The sequence below is a fragment of the Micromys minutus genome (assembly GCF_963924665.1).
Source record: "Micromys minutus genome assembly, chromosome: 20".
Classification (NCBI taxonomy): domain Eukaryota; kingdom Metazoa; phylum Chordata; class Mammalia; order Rodentia; family Muridae; genus Micromys; species Micromys minutus.
Window position 1 is genome coordinate 46,343,228 of NC_137955.1, and position 23,873 is coordinate 46,367,100.

The 23,873-nt window shown below is 45.6% G+C and overlaps 1 protein-coding gene across 1 annotated transcript in view; it reads left to right on the forward strand.

Annotated features, from left to right (window-relative positions):
- The first annotated feature begins 2,243 nt into the window (after positions 1-2,243).
- Positions 2,244-23,873, forward strand: part of SEMA5A (semaphorin 5A) — a 402,276-nt gene continuing 380,646 nt past the window's right edge. The window contains exon 1 of the mRNA XM_080933845.1: positions 2,244-2,262. The gene's annotated coding sequence lies outside the window, so the exon portion shown is untranslated. The remainder of the gene's footprint in view (positions 2,263-23,873) is intronic.

Sequence of the window (23,873 nt, forward strand, 5' to 3'; positions counted from 1 at the left end):
CTGTGCTGAACTCCTTTCTTTAAAAAAAAAAAAAAAGTGTTTTAAAAAGATGTGTTACTTGTTTTTAACAATTGACATTGAGGGACAAGGACAAAATTAGTTAAGTCCATTTGAGTCTTAATTTGTCTTTCTTCACCCTGTTAGGCTCCACCTCCCCACCCAAAGGCTATAAGGTTCAAGTGTAAGGCTGAGGTCTTCCACTGCCAGTCCCAAGAGCCTCTCAGGCTGTTGTGCCACGCAAGCAAGAGAAGGGGAATGTCGGGAAGGGTGCCAGTTCCCACCCACTTCTGAACCAGGAGGGAGAAGCACAGGAAGCCTGCTAACTTTTCCCTTCTAGGTCCTGAAGCCAAGAACTGCCACCTCAGAGCTGGAAGGGAGCCAAACAACTCTAGTAGATGCTTCCCAAAGAAGCCCCGGGAAGATGTCTGAGTTGGAGCCTTACCTATCAGGCTCCACGGTTCTAGACACAGCACACTCCGGGGTTGACACAGGCTCCCATGGACTCTTTCAAAAATGGCTTCCCTTATTTCTTTCATTTGAAAGGTGACAGAAACAACAAAGGGGTGGCAATTTGAGCTTCTACCCACCTCTTCTTGAATCTCAGGTCCTGGGTGAGCTGTGACACATTCCAGCTATGACCTGATCCCTGTTTAGCCCTATGGAACCCTCACAGATGCCCTGAACTGTGACCAGCTCCCCTATTCCTGAAATACCAGGATGTGAATGTGATCCTGCAGCTAAGAGGGTCGTCGATGAGGTTCCTTATGCAAAAGCACCCTGAAGCCACCAACAAGACTCATCATAAGGGAAAACGTGCACTGAGGGAAGGGGATCACATGTGGCTATAGGGGAAGGGACCCGCGTTTTCTTTATCCTGTAACTTTCCCTCTCAACAACCCTGTATGTTGTTTAGAACTTGGTGAGTTGATCACTTCCTTAGAAGGAGAACTGAACAACGCGTCAATAAAACAGCCTTCCCAAGGCATTTACTTTGTGTTCCAAGATAAACTTTTTGCCAGGATGCTCACTCAGTAAAGACCCATTTTACATGCATTAGTGCCAATGAACCCAGCTGGGTCTGCCCCTCTCCTAATGCCTATTAGGGCTACTTGGGAACCCTCTAGCTCTGTTTCCTTGGATGGCAGATTTATTCACTTGTCTCATCTATCCTTTTCAAGAACTAGCTAAAAGCCTTTCCAGGCCCAACTTGCCTGTAAGAATCCGTGGCGACTCCCTCAACACCCCCAACACTCACCCTAGTCTTAAGACGACACAGAAGAACTGAATCTTACACTCCCACCTTCTACCCACCCGCGGTCCGCCGAGGGGCACGCACATACCTGGAGCCTAGGCCGGCCTAGCAGATGCCACGTCTCTGGTTTGGGCTGAACTGCCTCCAGCCCTTTATACAGCCCATCCTACAAAGTAGCCACGTCGGAGCCACAGGACAAGGGGGCGGGTAGCCAAAGAAGGTCTCTTCCAGGCGAGGAAGGGAGCCCGTTAAAACTCACCACTTGGGTTAACTTGCACTCGGGAGGCACAAATATTACTCCTGGGGTGTGGAGGGAGCCCCCTGGAGTGTGTTTGGGGTGGGGGTCGTCCCATCTCGGGAAGAGGCGGGGCCAGAGGAGGGGCCTGGGAAGGTTAGGGGCGGGTGAGGTGCTCAATTTGCAAGCGGGAGGGGCGGAGTAGGGGAGTGCGGCTGAGGGGGCGTGGCGGGGGCGGGGCGAGGCGGCCCAGTGCTCCCCTCCCCGAGCGCTGGGCCCGCTCACCCAGCCCTAGTCTACTCGCCAGGAAGGCGGCGTCGGCAGCGGCTGCTCACGCTGTGTCCAATCCCGCGCGCGCTGCGCTCCAGCCGCGGGTGGGCTCCTCAGCCTTTGGCTGGAGGTGGCCCCAGCCTTGCGGCGGCCTCTGTATCCCACCTTCCTACTGCGGGGGCGTCCGGTCACGTGCAATCCTTCTTTGGGGTGTTCTCTGTTCCCACGCGCAGCTACTAAGCAGAAGGGTACCCAACTTTGCCACCTCTCCGGTCGCCCTCTCTCGGCGCGAGCCTGCCCACTCAGCTGCACAACTGGAGACTCCGGCAGGCGAGCTGGTCCCCAGTCTGGCGCGCTGTGAGCGGAGGATTGCTCTGGAGAAGTGGCGGGGTGCAGTGGTGGTTGCTGGCTCGACTTTTCTCCTTGCGCACTGAAGAGGACCCTTGGAGCAGCTCCGGGCCCCGGGGCGCTGGATGACTAGCAGGAGGAGCGCGCCCAGCATCTGGTGAGCTCGCCCCTCGCAGGGTCCCTGGGTGAAATAGCTAAGATCCTGCGCGTGTGTACTGGACCCGGGGCAGCATTAGTCCATTTGTGAGTGGTGTAAGTGGTGTAGGGTCACTCTGCAGACACCTGGGTGGGGACAACCTGGCAGAGGGGCAGGAATAGGACTAAGGCCAGAGCGGGGGCGGTCGCAGTGGAGATAGTGCACCGGCTGGAAGTTTGTCCTAGCCTTTCTCTGCATCCGAGCGTGGATTGGGAAGGTCCCGGTGCATCCAGCCAGTGGGCAAGCCTGCACCTTGGCCAGCACCTTTCAGGTACGCGTGGAGGGACGTGCACGTACTTAGCGCGAGGGAGGCCAGGCTCACTTGGTGGGATCTGGAACCAGGTTTGGTGGTCGGAATCGCCTACCTCCCTGCCCGGTGGACTAGGGGACATGTTGTGGCTTTCTGTACAGGGGCTTTGCGCTGTTCGTGAGAATCTGAGGGTAGTGAGACTAGGGCTCAACTCCGCCAGGGTGTTTTGCCAAGGAAGGGCTAAGGAAGGGGTAGCGAAGCCTGGGAGCTCATCAGCAGGGTGAGCTCCATTCGCGGAGCCCGGGTCTTCAGGCAGCCCCGCCGCATGTGTTCCATACTCGGGCTCCAGTCTGAAGCCAGGCGAAGATCGGTGCTCAGGATGTTCAGGGGAACTGTTGGCGGGGATTGATCCCCGGCGATCACCCCTGGTACTGGGCCAGCGCGGTTAGGTCCCGGTCCTGTCCTGGTCCTTCTCACCCCCCGCCCCGGGCTTTGGCGGGAAGCGCGTTCACCTCGGTTTTTTTTTTTTTTTTTTTTTTTTTTTTTTTGTTGTTGTTGGTTGTACCTGGATGCGGTTGCCTAGAGTTGGGTTTTAACTTTCCTGCGCCTGCGGCATCCCGCAGATCCCCGGCAGGGGGCGCCAAGAGCGAGCTTTCGGAGAGGATGCCACAGCTTGTTGGTGTTTTTGTCCTGGGCAAGTGGGTCAGGGGTCCTAAGCAACAGTAAAACACAAATTTTGCGGTGATTTCACCTTAAAAGGAGAAGAGTTGAGAGAGGTGTTCTTTTTACCCCGGAGAGCTTTTAGCCTAGTTAAGCGACGGAAAAGTTGGACGGAAGCCGTCTATCTGGAAAGGTCTCCTCGTAAGACAAATTCCTACAAACTCCTCAGGGCACACATCTTTCTCCTCTGACAATTGGACTTAACAAGATGGCAATTGAAACTGCGCGAAGGTATAAGAATTATGTCTAGTACAGAGAGGAGGTTCTGCTCCGGGGGAGCACATTGGTTAAAACACCGGGTGTTAAAATTGTTGCAGTTTATTTATCTTTATATTTTTAAAAATAGCTGTGTGCCTAGGCTTATCGGGAAGAGCCCTGTTTTTGAAGAGCAGATTGTTATTAATTACAGAAGAAGTCTTTTATAAGGCGACACAGAAAGATAAAACTAGCTCTTAATAGGAAACGTTTTAAATACCCAGTTAGGGTTGTTGAATTAATTGCTGATTAATGTCGATTTTCATGTTTTGCGAGAGGGAGAAGTGCCTTTCTTGGAGTGGAAAGTTCAGTGTTCCACTTCAGGCTTAAGCAGACATCTTCTGTTGTAGATCATTGAAACAACTTTTCTTTCTTGTGTTTGTTTACTCCAAAAGAAGTGTGCGTTTCTTTCTGCCCACTCACATTTCTTCTGCCTGCTTGTTTTACATAAAAAAGCAGTTTCAAATATAGGTTTTTTTTTTTTGCACAGATTTCCTTTGTCCTGAGTTTGCTTATTGTAAAAACTTTTGAGACAGTGGCTTACCCAAGATGCTGCCTGTAGTCACAGTGTGTGCTCATTCAGCTGTGAAGTCTATGAACTGGGGATCGCTTTTATGAGTCTGTAGTCAGTACATACTTTTCCTCACTTGGGGGGGAATGAATGATGCTCGTCATTTTATGCCTTTTAGGACGCTGCTAACTCATTTGGTTGTCTTAATGGCAAACAGCTGCAGGATTCCTGCTGAGAGCAAAGACTTTGGTCTTCTGGGTGGGGGAGCCTGCCTTTGACCGGAGGAAGTATTTAAGGTGTTCCGAATCTGCTGAAAATAAGCTAGTATTCATTCTGCCTTGTGTGTGTCTGTCTCAAGTGACATCCTAGTCATGTCTGAGGAGAATGAGAGAAATGGAAAAGCACGGAGTAAAACTGTTGACAATACCAGATGAATACAAGCATATTCCAAGTTTACCAGGAGCCTAGGTTTCATGGACCACTGGGAGTCCTTGTAGCTACTGGCTTCTCATAGGAAATTCTTTTCTATCCTCGCTTTAGCCTCTTGCTGGGGGACAGTTGTTAAAACCAACAAGCTCAGAATAGATGTCAGCTTCTTGGGGGCTCTATCCAGTGACGCTGCTCATGCCAGAGAGTACTACCTAGTTGAACCATTGCTTAGTTCCAATTAACTGGATAATTTATCCAGTCAACTGGATGCTCTTTCGTTTCATAAAATCACTGAAACAGAGGCTTTGTAATTACAAAATACAGGAAGGTGGAGGAGGGATGGGCAGGGCTTTGCTAAGAGTCCAGCCAAGGACACCAGACATTCCGCTGGCTAAAGGAGTGAGTACAGACTCCAGTGTCTGCAAATCAGAACTTTGCCCTAAAGCAAAGGCTCCTGTTTCAGATCATGCCATGTGCAGCACTGAACAAACGCCATTGTTCGAATTAAGTCCTAGTCAAATAACTCAAAAAAAAAAAAAGTAGAATTGTGCAACCATTGGAGAAAATTATTTCTTCCTATAAATCCGCTACAATTCTTGATTCTAAAATTATGCCAAATTAGTGTTATAAAATGTATCTGAAATTGTTGCTATAGTTACCCAGACAAATTACTTAGGATATAATTATAATACCAAGGTGACAAGTTTTTTGTGTTTAATGTTCAATAATGTTTGAAACATAAATTACCACGTGTAACAAATTGAATTACAACCAAGTATCTAACAGAGAGGCTTTTCTACCTTCTCTGCCCACCTGCACCTGCTTGCAAATCTGTGTGTTATGTTCTGGAAAGGTTTCTGGAATTCCCAGGTGAGTGTGTGTCAGTCTCTAAATAGTTTTACAGTGTTGGTGCTGTGGTCGGCAACATGGAGATTTTCATAGATGTTCCTTGAGTGCCTTCTATTGAGATGGAAAAGTCTAGTTGAGAATTACTCTTTTTTTTTTAACCCTCTGCCACTCCACAGCAATGGTCGGCCACAGATGGTGTGCCCTGCTGTTTGTGGTCCCCACCGATGAGGATGAGAGCGGCATGGAGATCGGTGTAAGTTATAAGCACCAACTCTGGGATATGCGTGAAGGTGGAGCTGGCATACATTTTTTATTATATTTGTGTGCATGTGTGTGTGTGTGTGTGTGTGTGTGTGTGCTATACATGACACAGTGCACGTGTGATGGTCACATGGCAGCTTCTGTGTCTGTCCTCCCAACATGTATTTGAGAGCCAAATTTGGGTCATTAGGTTTGGTGGCAAATGCTTTACCAACTGTACCATCCCATTTAGGGTACTGGTTATCCACATACACAAAATCTGTCCAAAACGCTTGTTGGTTCAGAGTTTAAGCAAGATGGAACACAACAAACGGAAAGCTTGATCCAAGAGAAGACACTGAGGCCTAAGTAATTTATTTTAGCACACTGGTATCTAGGTCAGTCCAGCAGGGGACTCAGACAGTCCTTGGAACATTTTGCCCAAAGTATAGCTGTCATCTTCTTCTCTTTCCTTCTTTGGTTCAAAATTTATGGTTGTTTGACAAGAGCAAAGATGAACACACTTTATTCCCATTCTGGGGTCCTCACATGTTTTCAAACATGCTCAGTATTGAACATGAAAAAGTAATTCAGTTACTCCTCTTTGTGTGTTTTGGCATTGGCTTTCTGATTAACAATCAATAAGAAACTATTTCAAAGGAAAATACCTTTGTTATAGGATGAGTCTCTTTTCTATTTGGCCTTAAGCCCACCTGGTTTTTATCTTCCAGTCTTTCATCCCTTTCCCTTTTGTCTCTGCATTTTTGTGGAATTGGCTGACCTGGAGTTCAAGCCAAGTGACAAAGAAGCAGACAATGGAACAGTTTTACTTTGCGTTGCATTTTTATGTACATTTGAGAGTAAATCCCATTACTGCACTGGGTAATTCAATTACAGATATATGTGATAAATAACCAGCCAAGTGATAATATCAGCAGCCGGCACTGCTGGAGAAATAATACTGTATTTCTGAGATATAAGATTAAACTAAAAAAAAAAAAGTTGTATGCAGGTGACAGCCAGAATTGTACAAGGACAACTTGGTCACAGGCAGTGAAGTCTCAAACTCATTTAGTTTGCATCCACTCAGTGTCTGGCAATGATGCATAACATACCCGTGGAAAGGAAAACAGTCAAAGACAGTGAGGATGCTTCTACAAAGCACCTTTTTCTGCTTTGCCTGCATTCGCCAAATAGCCACCGGTTCGCTCAAACTTCTGTTGGATCACAGGAGAGGTGGGCCGCACACGCTCTATCCAAGCACAGTTCCAGAGTGGGAAAATCTCTTTATGTGAAAACAGGTAGACAGAACGAACACCAGAGCTGCTTTATCTTTGGGAGAAGGCCCCGAAAACTGTCCCCATCATGAAGGATGCCTGGGGAAGGTTGCAATGTTGTATCCTGAAGCCAAGTGGATTTCAGAAACATAACTGATTTCTGATTTTATTCCAGGGAGCGAATACTTACATTTTCTGTACTGATTGTAATGTTAAGGAAGGAGTGGTCACGAGTAGCATACAGCAAAACTGAATAAGTAAAATTTAAAAATAGAATGGAAGTTGCTATGGATGTTAAATTCCTTTGGTCTAGCCAAGGCAACAGATTCAGCCATCATTCATTCTGGTTGGCCCATATGTGTCCTCCAACCATAATTCACTTAAGCTGTCTTGTCACTAAAGTCCTTACACTTTCTAGCCACATGCTTGACTTTAGGAAAATTCCCAGAGTTCCTGGTTTAGGGAAGCAATTTGCCCAATTGTGAAATGGAGTAGGAGAAGCTTCATTTAACTTGGGGTTCTCTGGTGACATTATGCTTCCAAAAGCCTGGCTCACCTACTTGAACAGAATGACGGTGACGACATCTCTGGCTAGAGATTCTGGCAGATGGCAGTGAGTGTCACAGGTCGGGGCAGGTAACACCACTGGCCCCATGTGACTCAGAGGCAGGGAGCAGTTTTATGAGGGGTCAACAGAGTTATTGACTGTCCAGACAGACTTGGAAACGGCTGAGAACCCCACGTCCACATTGGCTCCTCTCCCAAGAAGATGGTAAATGGACTGGGATGGGAAGCCAATGAGGCTCCCTGGCAGGATGGCCTGATGGTTGGTTACCAAATGGGGTCTCAGAAAGGACAATGCAAAACCCAGTGTTATGTTGAGGTTGTGATCTGGAGAAATGTCATGGGGACACAGGAAAGAGGTCCCAGAATTCAGAGACACCAATAGAACCATGTGAGCTTGCCTGTGTGGCTTTCCCCCCAATTTATGTCCACCATATGTCACACTCTTTCCTTTACGTGCAGACTGGGTCCATAGGCTTGGGCTCTATCTGAGGAGTAGTGAAGGTGACCTGGCTATAAGACCACATGGCTTTATGACCTGTTCATGGCTACCCCTGCCCGTTTCTAGCAGCCTGGTTATAGCATTCCTGTTTGGAATGCTCTTGGTGTGTTTGTCTGTGAGGCTTTCTGCCTTTGTATCTGGCTGCTTTAAGGTCCTTACTCATGCATGCCTTCTTCAGAAGGAGCCTCCAAATACACTGTCTAAAGCATCTCTTTTCCCTTTTCCTTCCATCAGCCTTCTTATGTTACTTTCCCATTGCCCATGTGTTGTGTATGGCTCTTCCTCGATTGCACTGACACAGATTGATTTCTCTGTTTGCATCTCCGTCCTGTGGAGTTCCTAGAATGGTATTTGGCATGCCTGGGGTTCTCAAGCAGCAGTGGGTCAATGGATGAGTGAGTAAATACATTTACACTGAACACACTATTGACTACAGTAGAGCATTGGCCACATATGACCTTAGCTGACTTACACAACACTATTTTCTTTTTCAGGTAACATGGTGGGTGAGCACTGTTTATACTCTTCATAGAAAGAAAAATGTTCCCGTAAGCTCAAATTGATTCATGATCACAGTCTTGGAATACATTGTTGTTTGAAAGCCAGGAACCGGAAGGACTGTGCACTCAATATATTCTAATATATGCTAATTATAGATTAAGTAGGTACTTGGTAAATGAATTGATGACCTTGCTTGGCTTGGCATTAGTATAAAATACTTTGTGTCTATTAAAACATAAAAAAAGTGAGACACCAGGAGGTTATTTGCTTATTTATAAACACTTCCCACCCACACAAAGTTCCAGGGAACAAATTGTATCCTCATTCCATATTTTCACACATTATGACTTCAGAATATTTTAGAAATATGCCAGGCTTTTCCATTTCATTTCTGAGAGCAGGCCAGTAAGTCTTGCCAAGTAGTTGGATGTATATATTTAATAGGCTGAAGCAGGCAAGTGGCTAAACGGGTTGTTTATTTCTGTGTAGTGGGTGCTGCTCAACAATGACCTGACTGAGCTTTTGATGTATGAGGGTGTGAGCCTCAAAACATGGAGGTGGGTGAGAGCAGCCAGCCACAGAAGACCACACCCTGTTTGATTCTATTTATAGAAACTTCTAGAAGAGGCGAAACTATGAAGATGGGAGGTAGATAAGTGGTTGCCGAGGGCTAACAGTCAGAACTGGAAGGAAGACAAATGGGATGCATGTCTCTTTCGGAGAATGGTGTGTGTGGTCTAAATGTAGGTTGTGGAGGTGGTCACCCACATGGACATTTAGCCAAATTCACTGACTTGTACACTTACAATGGGTCAGTCTCATAGTATGTAATATACCTTAGCCATCCAGTTCTAAATGGAAATTTGGGACATAAATTCTAAAGTTAGAGTGAATTATTAAACTTCTGGCAGCCTGAACGTAGTTCATGCTGCATTTACTGGAGGTTTTATTCAGCATTCCCATACATTTTTATAGAGTTAGTGTTGAGACCACTGGGCTCCAAGATGTACTATTTCTTTGATGCAAAGAATGTTCTTCTGGGAGTCTGTGGCATTGTGGTCTCAATTAGGAATATAGGTAAACACATGGGGCCATATAATCATGCTAATCAATCAGCTAAACTCATCATCGAACATAACTATTTTGGGGAAGGCTGGGTGAGTCCACTGATTCCGACTGATCCTGCTGTTTGGAGGGTGTGGCTTAGAGGAACACAGTGGACAACACAGAATCACATTGTATTCTGTGTTGTTGGAGCCTCCATCAAGGTCTGTAACTGACAAGGCAAAGCCTCTTCACTAAGTGAAGATACCCTTCTCTCAATGATCAAGGCCACCATGCCTGTGCCTGCCTGTGCACTTCTGAATTTTAACCCAGTAATATGGCTGCTCTGGCAAGGGATGACATCCAAAGCCCTTATAGGTCGGTTTGTCCTGTCTGGAATACAGATATGCCTCCAATCCCTGTGGCTAGAATACAGATATACCTTAGTACACAACTTTAATCCCAAACAATGTAGGTAAGGTTAGTTTGCAGAAGGCAGCAGACATATTTGAAAGTGACATCTAATTGACCAAGTGATAAATCAGAGAAAGTTTTGACAGAATGAGTCAGAAATAAGATATAAACAACTCTCACAAGAGCATAGGAACAAAAGGGTATTTAAGAGAGCCATGCAGAGGGAGAATGGGAAAAGAGGCAGTTTTATTGGGACAGTTTTACAGAGACCAGCTGTGGGTAAAGACAGAATGAGCCAGAAAATAAAGGAGCCAGAAGATCGAAACAGGTTGCCAGAGTTAGTTTGAGGTCAAGAAGAGCAATTCAGTGGGAAGCGGAGAGAAGCCGGATTGAATCAGTCAGCTTGGAGAGGAGTCTGAGCCAGAGCAATTGAGTTGAACCAGCCAGCCCAGAGTTCAGAAAGAAGTAGAAAGGGTGAGCTTCTTCAGCAGTAAGCCTCTGAGACAACAACAGCATCTGGCAAATGTTCACACTGACAGCTTGTTGGCATTTGTTTCGTGAGGCAGGCAACTTTTTTCTTCCTGTGACAGGGTCTTGTTATGTGGCTCAGCAGCAGGTATCTTCCAACAGTCAGAGCAAAAGACAGAGCACAAGGGCTCACATTGTTTCGCTCTTTCCTTTTCTCCAGCCATCCTTCCCTCCCTCCTGTCTTATTCTCTCTGCTTTTTGTCGGGTTCTGCCTGTGTTGCTCAGGCTATCCCAAACTCCCGGCTGAAGCAGGCCTCCTCCCACTTCAACATCCTCAGGTGAAAGGCCTCATGCCTGGCTAGAAGACAAGTTTTAAAAATGCTCCCAACCTACTCATATTTTATTTTTTTTAAGAGTCATGGAGCCATTTCTAGCTCTATCTATTTTGCTTCTCCCTTGTTTGGCACTTTTCTTCTTTGGTTAAAGCGTACTGCTGAAAATAGAGTCTGGGTGGAAATACATTCAAACTGCCTGTATTTTGCATCCTCTCCTATTGTCTCTTGGGAAAATGAGTGAATTTAGCCCTCTCCTATTGTTTATTGAGGCTTCCATCTGTCCATCGCCTTACAATTCCCCGTGCTTCCTGCCACAGGCTTGCTCAGCTCTCCTGTGGGTACCTTGCTCTCCCCACACCGGTTGGCTTCCACATGGTGACTTTATGTGGAAGTGTTTACTTTGACATAAGCAGTCTGTGCCAAGAACACCCTGCCTGGCTTTCGGAATTTGCCAGGGGCTGGTTGACCCTTTAGCTTGTAGACACCTCTTCATGAGTAAGGGAGCATTTGTATTTAGCTTTGTGCAGGGAATAGCAATGCATTTCTTCAATCCACACCCTGCTCTCCCTTCCCCACCCCATTTTGTTAGTCACTACAGTTGTGGGGAAGTTGAGATGGGCCATTCATGTCAGCATTTTTATAGAGCTCTTGGAGTTTATTTCTCACTGACTTATTCTCAATTTGTTCCTCCCAAAAAAGTTTATATAATCTAAGGCAACTTAAGAGTAACATTTGTAAACAGGTGACACTTTCTATTGCCAGTCCTGACCTATTGCCCCGTGGCAAATGGTAAGGAGGTATTTGTGACACTTATCTCTTTATTTGTGCCCATGGTTCAAGGATCAGTAGAATCCTATTGATGTAGCCATGATTTTTCCTGTTTTGTTTTGTTTTGTTTTGTTTGTGATGATATAATGCTCTCTAGATTTTCAAAGGAACTGGTTAGGCATTTTGTTAAATAGGTTGACTAATGATGACATGTCAGAGTAAATTTCAAGTTGTCAAGACAGACTTTTAGGTACAGAGTAACCAAACTATGAGGTTTTTCTTGCTTAAGAATCTGCAGAGGAGTCATTGACTTGTTTTGGCTCAGATAGCTGGAGTTGATCACAATCGTGTGTTATGTGCTGTGTGATGTGGAGCCATACTTCTGACCAGGAATAGCATTCTTACCTTAGGAAGTATTTACTTTTCCTAATTATTTACTTTCCTAGAAAGCATCTAAGATCTCACATCAAATATTGATTTTTGGATACTAGCAGATGTGTAGGATCCTAACTTTATCCGGGATTTTATGAGTTCACTTTCTTGTGAATCAGAAGACACCTTCTTCCCACTTTTTTCGGAAGTTTATAGTTTATGCACTGGTTCTGCATAAGCTGGTCCATACCTATAACTCCAGCATTTCAGATGTGGAAGCTGAAGGATTAGACATTTCTTAACTAGATAACAAGTTGGAGGCCAGCCTGGGCCACAAGAGATCTTGTCACATCCTGACACATGAGATCTTCCTCATATGTCAACAAAGGAAAACTCTTAACTCACAGGTAGGAGTTAAAGGCAGACATTAATTTAAGTTTAATGTTCCCAAGCCCCCAACAGTGGTTCACAACCTTCCTAACGCTGTGACCCTTTAATGTAGTTCCTCATGTTGTGGTGACTCCAAAACATGAAATGATTTCTTCGCTACTTCGTAACTATGGTGGTAAGCTCTCCAACCCAAATAAGCCTGTGCAAAGAAGACACAGCTCAATTAATGTGAATACAAGCTGTGCCTAGATTGAGCAGATCAACCACTGCACTACTCTGTTCCCCAGCTATGAGAACCCTTAGAACTTGTGGTTTCTCCAGGCCACGTGCTTCAGCTCCATCTTCCTTCTTCCTCCTCCACTCTCCTCCCCTCCTCTCTCTCCTCTCTCCTCTCTCCTTGATAACTCTTCAGCTTCACCTCCCCATCCCCTGCCCAGTCAGTGGCTCTAGCCTTTACTTTACAAGTTAAAATGGGGAAATGGGGAGAAAGCTCTCATGAAGTCACCTGAGTACACAATTCACTCCTCATCCTAGGCAGCTCCTCTTGGGGCAGGCATACTTATCATCAAAACACAAACAGCACCAGGGCAACGGACACATAACTGTAATCTTGCTATTCTTATGAATTAGAAGGTAAATATCTGATATTCAGGATATTTAATAAATGATTCCTGAAAGGATGATTTGACTGTCCCCCTTCCAAAAAAGAGTTACAGGTTGAAAAAACACTGCCCTACATAGAATGTAAAAATGATGTTTTTTTTTTTCCAGTGAATAACCTTAGTTTTTCAAAGGTTAAACTTTATATTCTTTAACACCATACCTCCCCCATTAGTATGATAAGGTGACTTTCTCTGTTAACTCTTCAGTCTTTTGTGTATGTGTGGGCATGTGCAGTGTCTGTGTGCTCACTGTGCGCATACTTATATTTTTGTATGTGTGGGCATTTGGAGTGTCTGTGTTTTCTACATGCTTTGCTATGTACATACATGTCTATGTGTGTGTGCTTGTTTTGTGCACACCAGTATTTGTGTGTGCCTGTGGAGGTCAGAAGTCAAACTCATTAACATATAGCTCCTCATGACAAAACTTGTTATTAGAGACCCATTTCTACCTTCCCAGAGCTGGCATTACAATTTCAAACCACAAGCCACTACCTGCAGTTTTTTTTAAAAAATTTTATATGAAAATATTTTGTTGCTACTTTCTAACTGTAATTTTGCTACTCTGGGCATTGGCCTCAGGTCTGCAGGCTTTTGAAGCAAGCATTTTGGCTGACTGAGCATCTCCCCAGCCCTCAACCAGTCTTCTATGTCGGCATGCTCACCGGAAAGGACCAGTGTGAGCCATCTTCCCTTACTCAACTATGCGGAAGGGGGTATGCAGGAACAACTGACCCAGGTTTGTCAGAGTCGGTGGATCTGGGAGCTGCTGCAGCTGACGTGCCAACTAGCAAGCCCTTGGTTTTCTGCCCAGTCTTCATCCGGGGCTGCTCTTCATCAGCACACCCAGTGCCCATTACTGGCACGGCAGGAATGCAGTGGCTGTTAAGTCCCATTTGTGTTCCAGGTGCTGTGCTGCCTAGCTGGGGAGGACCCATGTGTTCCCGAGGTCACATTCTCTTTGCTTGCTGCAGAGTGATGGAAACCGGTTTCAGCCTGTTTCCTCATGAAAGAGCTCCGTGCGGTAGGGCTCAGTGCTTTCCCGCATCCGGTCAACCATCCTTCCTTCGCTTCTGGTCACACCACGTGGTGCTGGACTGGAAGTTGATGTCAGGGATTCTCTCTACCTACCAGCCCGAAATTTTGTCCCAGTGCACAGCTAAAACCATCGACTGCATACCGTTTCTTCTATCTCAGAGTGTTCCCTGAATGCGAGCTGCTCAGAGAGGTCCTGGTGGGCAGGGAGTGGAGTTCAGAGGTCTGGGAGGGGGAGGAGTCTGAACACAGTTGTACGAGTCCAGACAGCATAGTTTGGTTGTTGTAGTTTCCAAGTCTGCTCTGAAGTCAGGCCCAGAGCCAAATTGACTTTCTGTCTGCCAGCAGTGATGGAATTCCTCGGTCCCATCACCAGCTTGTGAAGAGAAATCATTCAGGAAAGAGCGAGCTGGCAAGGAAGAGTCCCGGAGATTCAGTCACTTGAAAGCTTACGCCTGCCTGCAAATGGTGTTTAACTTGAGCAGTTTCTCCAGGCCCACCTGCTGAGTTTCCATCTCCTGGAGGTTTATTTTGGTACTTGGGAAAGCCAGTGAATGACACACTGTGGGGAACTTACAGGACATGTCTGAGAGGCAAGAATAGCAGAACGGCTTTTAGCGGTCTGCACTCCCTAAAACTTCATGAAGTCCGAGCGTGTCAGTCCATTTTCTATTACCTTAATGTAATAGACAAGACTGGGTAACTTAGTAATAAAAGAGGTTGTGGTTCTGGAGGTAGAAGGATGTGACACCAGGGTGGTTTGGCGCGGACGAGAACCTTATGATGGGTGGTATGGTAATGGTCGGAGAAATTAGGCAGGAAGTCACAGCCATGGGAGGAGCCAAGCAACGTCCCACTGTACTCCATCTCTTAGAGATCCTACTGCCTTCCCATCACCTCATGAAGGACCAGACTTATAACATGATCCCTTGGGTGACTACTTCATCTCGCCATAGCTTGGCGTTTAGTTCTTGCGGCTTTAAGAGGACGAAGTAAGACATCATGATGCTGTATCCTGATAAACAAACACCTGGGAGACATATCTTAAAGGAAAAGACACACATTTCTCACTATTTCTAAATGTATACGAAAGGAGCTTAATGGCTTGAATTCAGACCAAAGGTAGAGAGAAAATTGACTTACCTGGTTTGTGGACAATATATCCTGAAATTCAGATGGGAGGAGGCATTTCCAAGTGTTGATACCCTATGGAAAAAGAGAAGATGTTCTCATGTAGATTATAATAGAAAACATAGACTTCAGGTGCACACAGTGGGGTCACTTGATTGGTAAGTTCTGGTTGATGAAAAGGAACAGGAGAGACTGGAACACAGCACCCGATAGGTGAACTTCATTTCATCTCTGCGAATCTCTTAGAAACACACATACACACACATGCACACATACCCACACATACACATATACACACACATACACAAATACACATATACACACACAGACGCACATAGACACACACACACACACATACACACACATACACATATACACAAATACACATTTACACACACAGACACACACATACACACACATGCACACACATACACATATACACACACATGCACACACATACACATATACACAAATACACATACACACAGATACATGCACACACACATATACACACATATATACACACATACACACATATACATATAATACACACACATACACATATACACACATACACATATATACAAATACACATATACACACATACACACATATACACACATAAACACATACACACATACACACATATACACAAATACACATTTACACAGATACATACACACACATACACATATATACACATATACACTCATATATACACACATACACATATACATACAATACATACACATACACACATACACGCACATGCACATACACACACACAGACACACACACACACACACACACACACACACACACACACACACACGGTTTTTCTCATAGTATCTAAATACCTTGTTCTGTTTTCCTACTAGGAAAGACTCATGCTCTCCCAGTAGTCATGTTATACAGAAACCTAGTGATATTATACAGAAATGTGCTCTCGTTTCATTGTTCTCTCTCTCACGACACCAAGCACTATCGGCTTCCTTTCCTTTCCCACCTCCACTGAGCTTGCTCACTTGGTCGCACGGTTAAGGGTCAGTGTGCAAAGGCCTTGAGAAGCAAAGGACCTGCCAGTTAGGCAGCTGCCACGTTAGTGGCCCCATATCATCTCTCTTCCTATCAAGTTAAATAAATCTGCGCCACATACACTGACTCTTTCTGTTCTTGCTTTCCAAGCAGATTTGGGGTGTATTTAAAGGAAATAATTGCAGCTTGGATTTTTCTAGCCATTTGTGGTCCTATTAACTGCAGAAGAGCCAGGATGCATCACTACCCAATTTGGCACCTACTTCTGGAATATTGGCAGCCTCTGTCTTAGAGTGGCTCCATTGTGTCCCATAAAATAGGGTTGCAATTTCACCCTCAATCCACAATCAAGAGCACCTTTAAATTAGTGGTGCCAACACACACACTTTAACAGGATTAAGATTTGCTTTAAGTATCTTTCAATGATCTTTGGGCATTTTGTGTTTTAATTAAAGTTTACATTCCTCAAAGAGTTAGCTTTTGGGGCCAATCTTTGGGCCTTGAGGTTTCGAGAGATGGCCCCAAGTAGAAGAATTAGGGTTGGAATTGAAGGCACGGCACATTGTCATTAAGAGACCTAGACAGAGGGGTAATTAGCACATTGTTCATGGTAGGGACTTTTGAGAGGCCTTCGGGGGCCATGTGTCCTTGGGCTCTTCCTTAATTGCACTTTTGAATGAGCAAAAAGTTGGCTACTGGGTTTAATTAAGCCTGAGGGGCTAGCCGAATAAAAGCAAGTCCTATGCACTTTAGGAATGGCTGCTTTCTGCATTGTCTGTAGGATTATGTACATTTCTCTTTGTTCCTCTTTTTTACCCAGACACTAGGGTGACTCCGGTCACCTGGCTGTTTGGCCTGATAATTGTGGCATGACCCAAACACCTTACAGTGGATGTTAAGTATTTTAAAAGGGTAAAAGGAGTATTAGTGTCACATTAATTGATCTTTTCTTTGCAGATGCATACAAAACTAAAAACACAGATGCATTTATACAAATGAGATGGTAATAGAGTTAGAGACTGGTAGACAGCTGAAGGAATATGTCAGTGGTTGAAATACATGCTTGTCCTCCTGAGCAATTGGAGCTTTGTTAGCTGTCTCTCCATGTTTTAACTTCATCAATTCATTAAATTTACTTAACCAAAGGCACCACCTTTCAGTAGTTAGAGACTGATATGGGATATGGGAATTTGTATTCTTTTATGGTGAATATTTGAGGTGAATATTTGAGATGGCATTTTGTACCCCAGCTGTATAAAGTCCTCTGCTTACAATTGCAAACATTAAATCCTGTGTTAATAATTGTAACTCCCGAAGGAGACATCTATTAAAAAGTAACCTGTGGAAGATCCCTCAGACCTCCTTAAAGAATTCCTTCTTGCATCCCGGATGTGTCATCTTATTTGTAAGTAGAGGTGCATCTGTTGGTCTCACCGTAGGTTTTGAGAGTGGCTGGGCTATTTTCATCAGGTTCCAATGTGTTCAGAGCTGGATGGTTTCCAACGATCCAAAATTAGTAACGGCAGCCTAGACATCTCAATGTTGAACACTCAGACAGTTCAGCACATTCAGCGTCATTGGATTGTCACCTGAAATCCAACACAATCAGGGGTGGCTTTGTTCAAACTAATATATGGCTCTCTGGAGACAACCAAAGGTTAATCTGCAGTCTTGAAGTCTCTGTGCTGTGTAAGACTGGAGCCTGCACCAGCCACTAGAAGACTGTTAGATGCACAGCAGGGACATTCCGTGACACGGTGAAGGAGCATGGAGAACAGCTGAAATCTGCTTTTCTTTCGCTATTCCAAGTACATGAAAGAGAGGTCATAGGAGAAGGGTGGTGGGCAGAAAGCATCTAGTTGTCATAGCGACCTTTCATCTGCAGGAAAGGGAAGGAGATATACTGTTACCCTTGTGAAAACATCTGTGACTCATGTGTGGCTCCCAGTCATCTTAGACACACATAATTCTCTGGAGAGCATCATGTACACATCCCCCATGTGTACTGACAGACACACCACTATCACACACACAGCACAGTCTCCTCTACCTTCTCCATTCATTCTATTTTCCCCTAGATCTTTGTTAGTTTGTTTGTAAAGTAATCCAATGTTTACAAAAAGTCTGGGCTGATTTTAATAGCATTAGTCTGACGATTTTTGTTGCCTTACTGGAAATTCGCATGTAGGGAGGGTAGAAGAAAAAACGTCTGTGTCTGATTTGTGGAATACCCACTGCCTCCTAGTTGATGTTAACATTCCACGTAGCCCTGAATCTGGGGGACACTCTTCAGGATTTTTAGTTCCGTGTGTCTAGGCAGCTTTTTCTAAACATTCACTGATAGATGGTGTTCTCTTATATTTTTAAAGAGGAGCTTACACTGGGGTCTTAATACTACTGGACCAGTGATTTACTTTTATCGTGGCCTAGCCCCATGGAAGACACTGGGAGGAGAGGGGGCCATGTTGACTTCCAGGACATATGTCCTAGTTATTGGTCTAGGCTGGTGTTGTACCTGACCTATTGAGTCTGTGCAGGACCTGGGCATAGTTTCAGTCCCGCCACACCTGTTTTACAGGGGGGGGGGGTATCCTTTGTCCTGGCACAGATGCCATTTCTTTCTATTCTGCAGTGTTCCCAGGGAACATAAACCGATGTTCCAGGTTCTGTTCAGCACTGTGGAGTTGCCAGGAGGCTAAGGCAGGGTCACAGTGGTAAGAAGACAGAGGAAGACTGGTGTGGGACAACAGAGGAACACAGAAGTGTCCTTTAGTGTCTCCTCACCTTGGTGGGGCTTCCTCGCTGGGGTAAAACGGCTGGCAGGGATCTGGGGGAAGTGGCAAAGTCACCAGATTTCTGTCTTCCTGGTCTTTCAGGAGGCCCCCTGATGTAGCATTCCTTAAGTTTTCTCCCCATCTGGGTGTATACTGGAGACTGAGCTGAGGGTCTTGTATGTTCTCATTAACTGCTGTACTCCTGAGGTACATCCTCAGTCCTGTTTTCCCCTTTAACATGTGGCTGTTCCTTCACAGATAAGCCAACAAAGGACTAGTGCCTTTGCCTGCTTAAGATGTCATCTGTGTGTTTTAGCCAAAGCTTGAGTCTCTGGCATTTTGTTGTCTGTTTGCACATCTGCCTGCCTGTCTGCCTGCCTGTTTGTCTGTCTATCTGTCTGTCAGAAAGCACATACCATTTAACCATGCAGTTTTCTCCACGTAGATAAGTCCTTAAGTAAAAAATGGCTTAAGGGTTACTAAGGAAATCTTTTGCTACCCGCAGTCTTCTTTTGGGTGGAAATTACAGGGAAGTTTGGGGCTTCTCATCTTTTTGTGACATATGGTCTGTATGTCTCACAGAGTCCCCAAGTGAGTGCACAGCGGGTTTCTTAGCATCTCTCAAGGGACCAGGTTTGTGAATTCACTTTGGTGGCAGGATGCTCGTCCTTTGTGAAGGTGGCCGGCGGCCATGCGAAGGGAGAGGAAGGTGGGCTTTGCAGAAGTGTATGAGCTTCAGTAGGCAGAGTGCAGCAAACTGCGACCTGTGCCCCTTCCTTCACTGCAGCTCTCTAGCAGGACGTTTGGGCAAACTGGAATGCCTTTTATAAAGCCCAGCGTGCTGGTGAAGATCCCCAGTTAGTCTCTAGTCTGGAGAAGAACCATTTCTGTTTCCCCAGGCTCTCCTAGTGTGTACATGCCAAGGGGAATGTTGGACTGGGGCTGGTATTCATGGTGTCACCATCATGAGGATGGCACATGGCATTTATTTCCCAAGTTGTGAGCAGGATCAAGGCATGCAACAGCTATCTTTTTCCTCCCTTTGACTCAGAGAAACTTGAAAGACAGCCATTTCCTTAAGGGTAAATTTTGGCCAGTCCTTTAAAAATAAGGAACAGAACATTGCAAAAGAGTTCTTACCTCTTCTCCATGCAGGAACATTGTTACTGCTTAGAACTTCTTTCTCAGTTGGGTCTGTGTTTTAGTGTTGGGTATTTAGTTTGTATATGTGTACCAATGTCCCAATTATCCACCAAATCCTATACATTCTAGAGAGACTATGTGTAAGTATACATCCCGCCTATTAAATGATACATGCACATTTAAATGGGGTGTCTCGGTTCTGCCATTAGTGCCAGATCTGTGCATATGACTTTCCCTTAACTCTGAGGGACACCCTTGGCCTTATTTTGTTTTGTTCCTCGTAGTATAAGCCATATGTAGAGAAGGGTTAGGGGCTTCACATGTGATGTGCACCTTTAGGTTTGTTCCACTCTAAGAAAGCGACGAAAGCAAAGCTCCAGAGCAAGGAAGAGATTGTCCTGGCCCATGTCCCTGATGGGATGCCTCCCTCTGTGGCCTCCCAGCGCATTCCTGGCATTTTCCCTCTCTTTAGAATTGCGGCTGGCAAGTGAGCCTCCAAAGATAATAGCAACTGAGTATCCGAGTGTGATGCCCTCTGGATTTAATGGTCCTTGGGTTTCAGGCATCCATTCAGAAGGCAGGCTAGTCTGAATTGTCTGCTGGAGCTGGGCAGTTCACAGAGGAAAGAAGTTCACTGTCCCATGGTTCTGAAATCCGTGTATGTAAGAACACTATACACACTGTAGCACACTCATGTACTGTGTATCTAGTGAGGCCTCACCACTATGTAGTGCAAGTCTGATGAGCAGGGATCGAAGGGAAAGGATGCTTGCTGACAGCCTTCTTTGTGGAAGAAGTATGCAAGTCTTTCTTTAAAACAACCCGACCGCATCTCTAACTACCTGTTAGTACTGTCCCACTGATGCCAACCTCTCTACCTCCCAGCACCATCACACTGGCAGTGAAACTTCAGTCTGCATTCCGATGGGAACAAGCACAGCCAAGCCAAATGATACCTTAAAGTTCAAAGGACACCAGCAGGTACAAAAGGAGTGTCTGCGCATTTAAAGGCAGAGGACATAGCAACCACTGGGCTTATCAAAAAAACGACTCCTCGTCCGTGATCCATTTCTGCTCCAGAAAGCTTGTTCCTGAAAAGCTTTACGCAGAATAAATGAATAAAAATAACCTAAACTCATGGTCACTTACTTGCAGGATTTCACAAGGATTTGCGTCCTAGGAAAGGTGGTTTTGATTTGTTTATAATGCGGTGGGAAAGTTTGGGCCCAGCTCAGCCCATTTCTTTACACCAGGGTTAGTGTCTAGAATAGTCACTTTATCAGAATTCTATGTTTTTATTTATTAAATTAAATTACTGGAAAATTCTAATACATTTTTTAGATTGAGATGTACTAAGTAACTTTGGTTAATGGCTCAGGAAGAACATGAAGCTAAGAACGTGAAGTACTGTAGAAGGTGGAACTGTGTAGCTCCCGGTAGGCTGCAGGACCTGGGGCAGCTCTCCAGTAGGGCAGTCTGCCCACCAGGGCGGCAGAGTGGAACCTGTGACCTCTCAGAAAAGTGCTGACATGTGTTGGTAGCCAGGAAGGAGGCTGTGAACTTTTGCTTCAGGCCTGCAAAGAGAAAATGGCAGGAGGCAGACTTGGCTGCCTCAGATCGGAAGCCTGTTCCCTTAAGGGCTGCCTGCCATCCCTGTAGTCCAGTTGCTGTGGTCAGGGGTTCTGGGAGGCTGTGGCATGACAGCTGGTAGGGCTTTCAGAATCCGAAGAGCAAGGATGATAATAACCAGAACACCAGAACCATGTAGGCAGTGCAACAGTAGGCTCAGCTTGATGGCTTTCCCCTAAGTACCAAGTTCTGCAAATAAAACTGCCACACCCAAATACTGCCTAAGCTTGCCCATCTTGCCAAAGCTCAGCATCTATACTGTCCTGAAAGTCTGTGTTGGCTTCTAAAGCATAAGGGGGAGATATTTCTTCTCTTTGGCAGGAGCTTCTTATTTTGTTGCTCCTTTTGAAAGAAAACAGTAGAATCAATAATTGCTTGTAAACCCAGTTATGCAGTTCAAGCTGCCATTATATGATACCACGCTGCATGGCCTCTTGGGGGCCTGGACTCTACTGGGTAGTTTCTTGGGTCTCATCCAGTTGCAGCCACCTATGAGCTGGCCCTGGAGTCAACACGGCTGTCCTCTCACAGCTGGGTGTAAGAAGAGGCCTCATTTACATGACGGATGCCCATCTATTCTAGCCATGGCATCTATCCTTTATGCAAAGATGTGGGCTTCAAGACACAGGAAATGGAAGCTTCCAGCCTGTGCCCAGAAACTGAGTGTGTACTGACGGGTGAGGGGCAGAGTCCACTGCAAAGGAACATGTGGGCGTGGAGACTGTGTGGAGGCTGTCTGTGGGGAAGGTCATCTGCCCCTCCGTTCCTCCTGTGCAAAGTCTGAGAACTGAACAGATCGCATGTAATCCTGTGGGAGCCAACACAGGGTGACTTGAGCAAACACAACTTGTGAATGCCAAACGTAGCCCCTATAGAGTGGGGGATCTTTTGTGCTCTGGTGGTTTTTGTTTCATAAATATAAGCTGCACAGTTTCCTACAATATCAGTGCCTTCTAGGTGATTTCAATATATTGGCGGGACAAGGTAAGTATAGTGGTCATGAGGAAGGACTTTGGATGCAGGTTGTATTTGAAGCACAGTCCTGATGTGTCCTCATGGAGACCTTTGGACATCTGTTAAGTTAGTGGCTCATGGTTTGTGTTAGTTCTGTGAGCACTCGAAACTGTTCATGTTAGTGTGGGAGCATACCCCACAGTGAGCAGTCTTCAATGCCGATGGCTCTGTCTGACTCTTGGCATGAGCCAGTGAACAGAAACTGTTATAGCAGCACAGCGGTTTGATGTCTTTCTCAGAAACACGTTCTCTGTGCAGCTGGGTTGCTTTCCTGGCTGGGTCCACCACACATGGGAGCACCTCCACAGAGAAAGTGAAGGGATGGGGAGACAGCAGCGACATTGCTAAAAATATAACCAGGGCTGGGAGTTGCTGCTCCATTTTGCATACGAGCCGGCAGCTCAACGTTATCAAAAGGGCAGCCTTGGTTTCTTATCTACTCCTGCCCCATCAGATCCTTTGCAGACCCCAGGCTCCTGAGCACATCAAAGTTTTGCTTCGAGTGTACTTTCTACCCTGGAAGCTGTAGAGAGGAGGTGAGGAAAAGGGGCTCATGGCTTTAGGTATGATATAGATAGATACGGTATGGGTAAAAGCTGGATCTGCTGCCCAACACATTGGAGGTCTGGTCAATTCTCTTCCTGCTCCATCTGGCCTGAGTTGCTTCTGAACCCCCACAACTCACGCAGCTCTGAATTTCCTGTGTTCAGCCAGCACTTGAATTGCATTATCTTACAATACTCACAAGGACTGTGGTGTGCCATCTGTCCCCGAGAGATGGCTAATGTCAACGCCTGTCCTGCAAGCATAGGGAAGGAAGGGAGAAGCTCTACTCTTTACTCACGTGGAGTCTGTCACCATCCTGTTAAGGAGCTGGCCTCTGACTGCTCCCCGTCCAGCACCTCCTCTGGCCATCAGCAAGAAGGGAAGCTGGGATCAGAACATGCATGAAGTGATGCTACCCAGTACCTTCAGCAGCTCTCAAGACTATTGCTGCAGAGACTACAGGGGGCTCATCAGCATAAGGTGTCAGAGGCCAAGGTAATTTTCATGAGAAGTTGGGAAGCATCAATGCTGTTAGTTAGCCTCCCTGAGCTGGATAATCCTCATTTCTAAGCTGACATCTTTATCAGACAGTGGACAGCTATTTACATAATTGAAGGCACCGGTGAATTAATTTTGATAAAATCGAGGAGCCGTATTACCTGGGGACAGGCCTCGTAAATGCAATCTCCTTTATCTAAACATGCAAATGTCTAC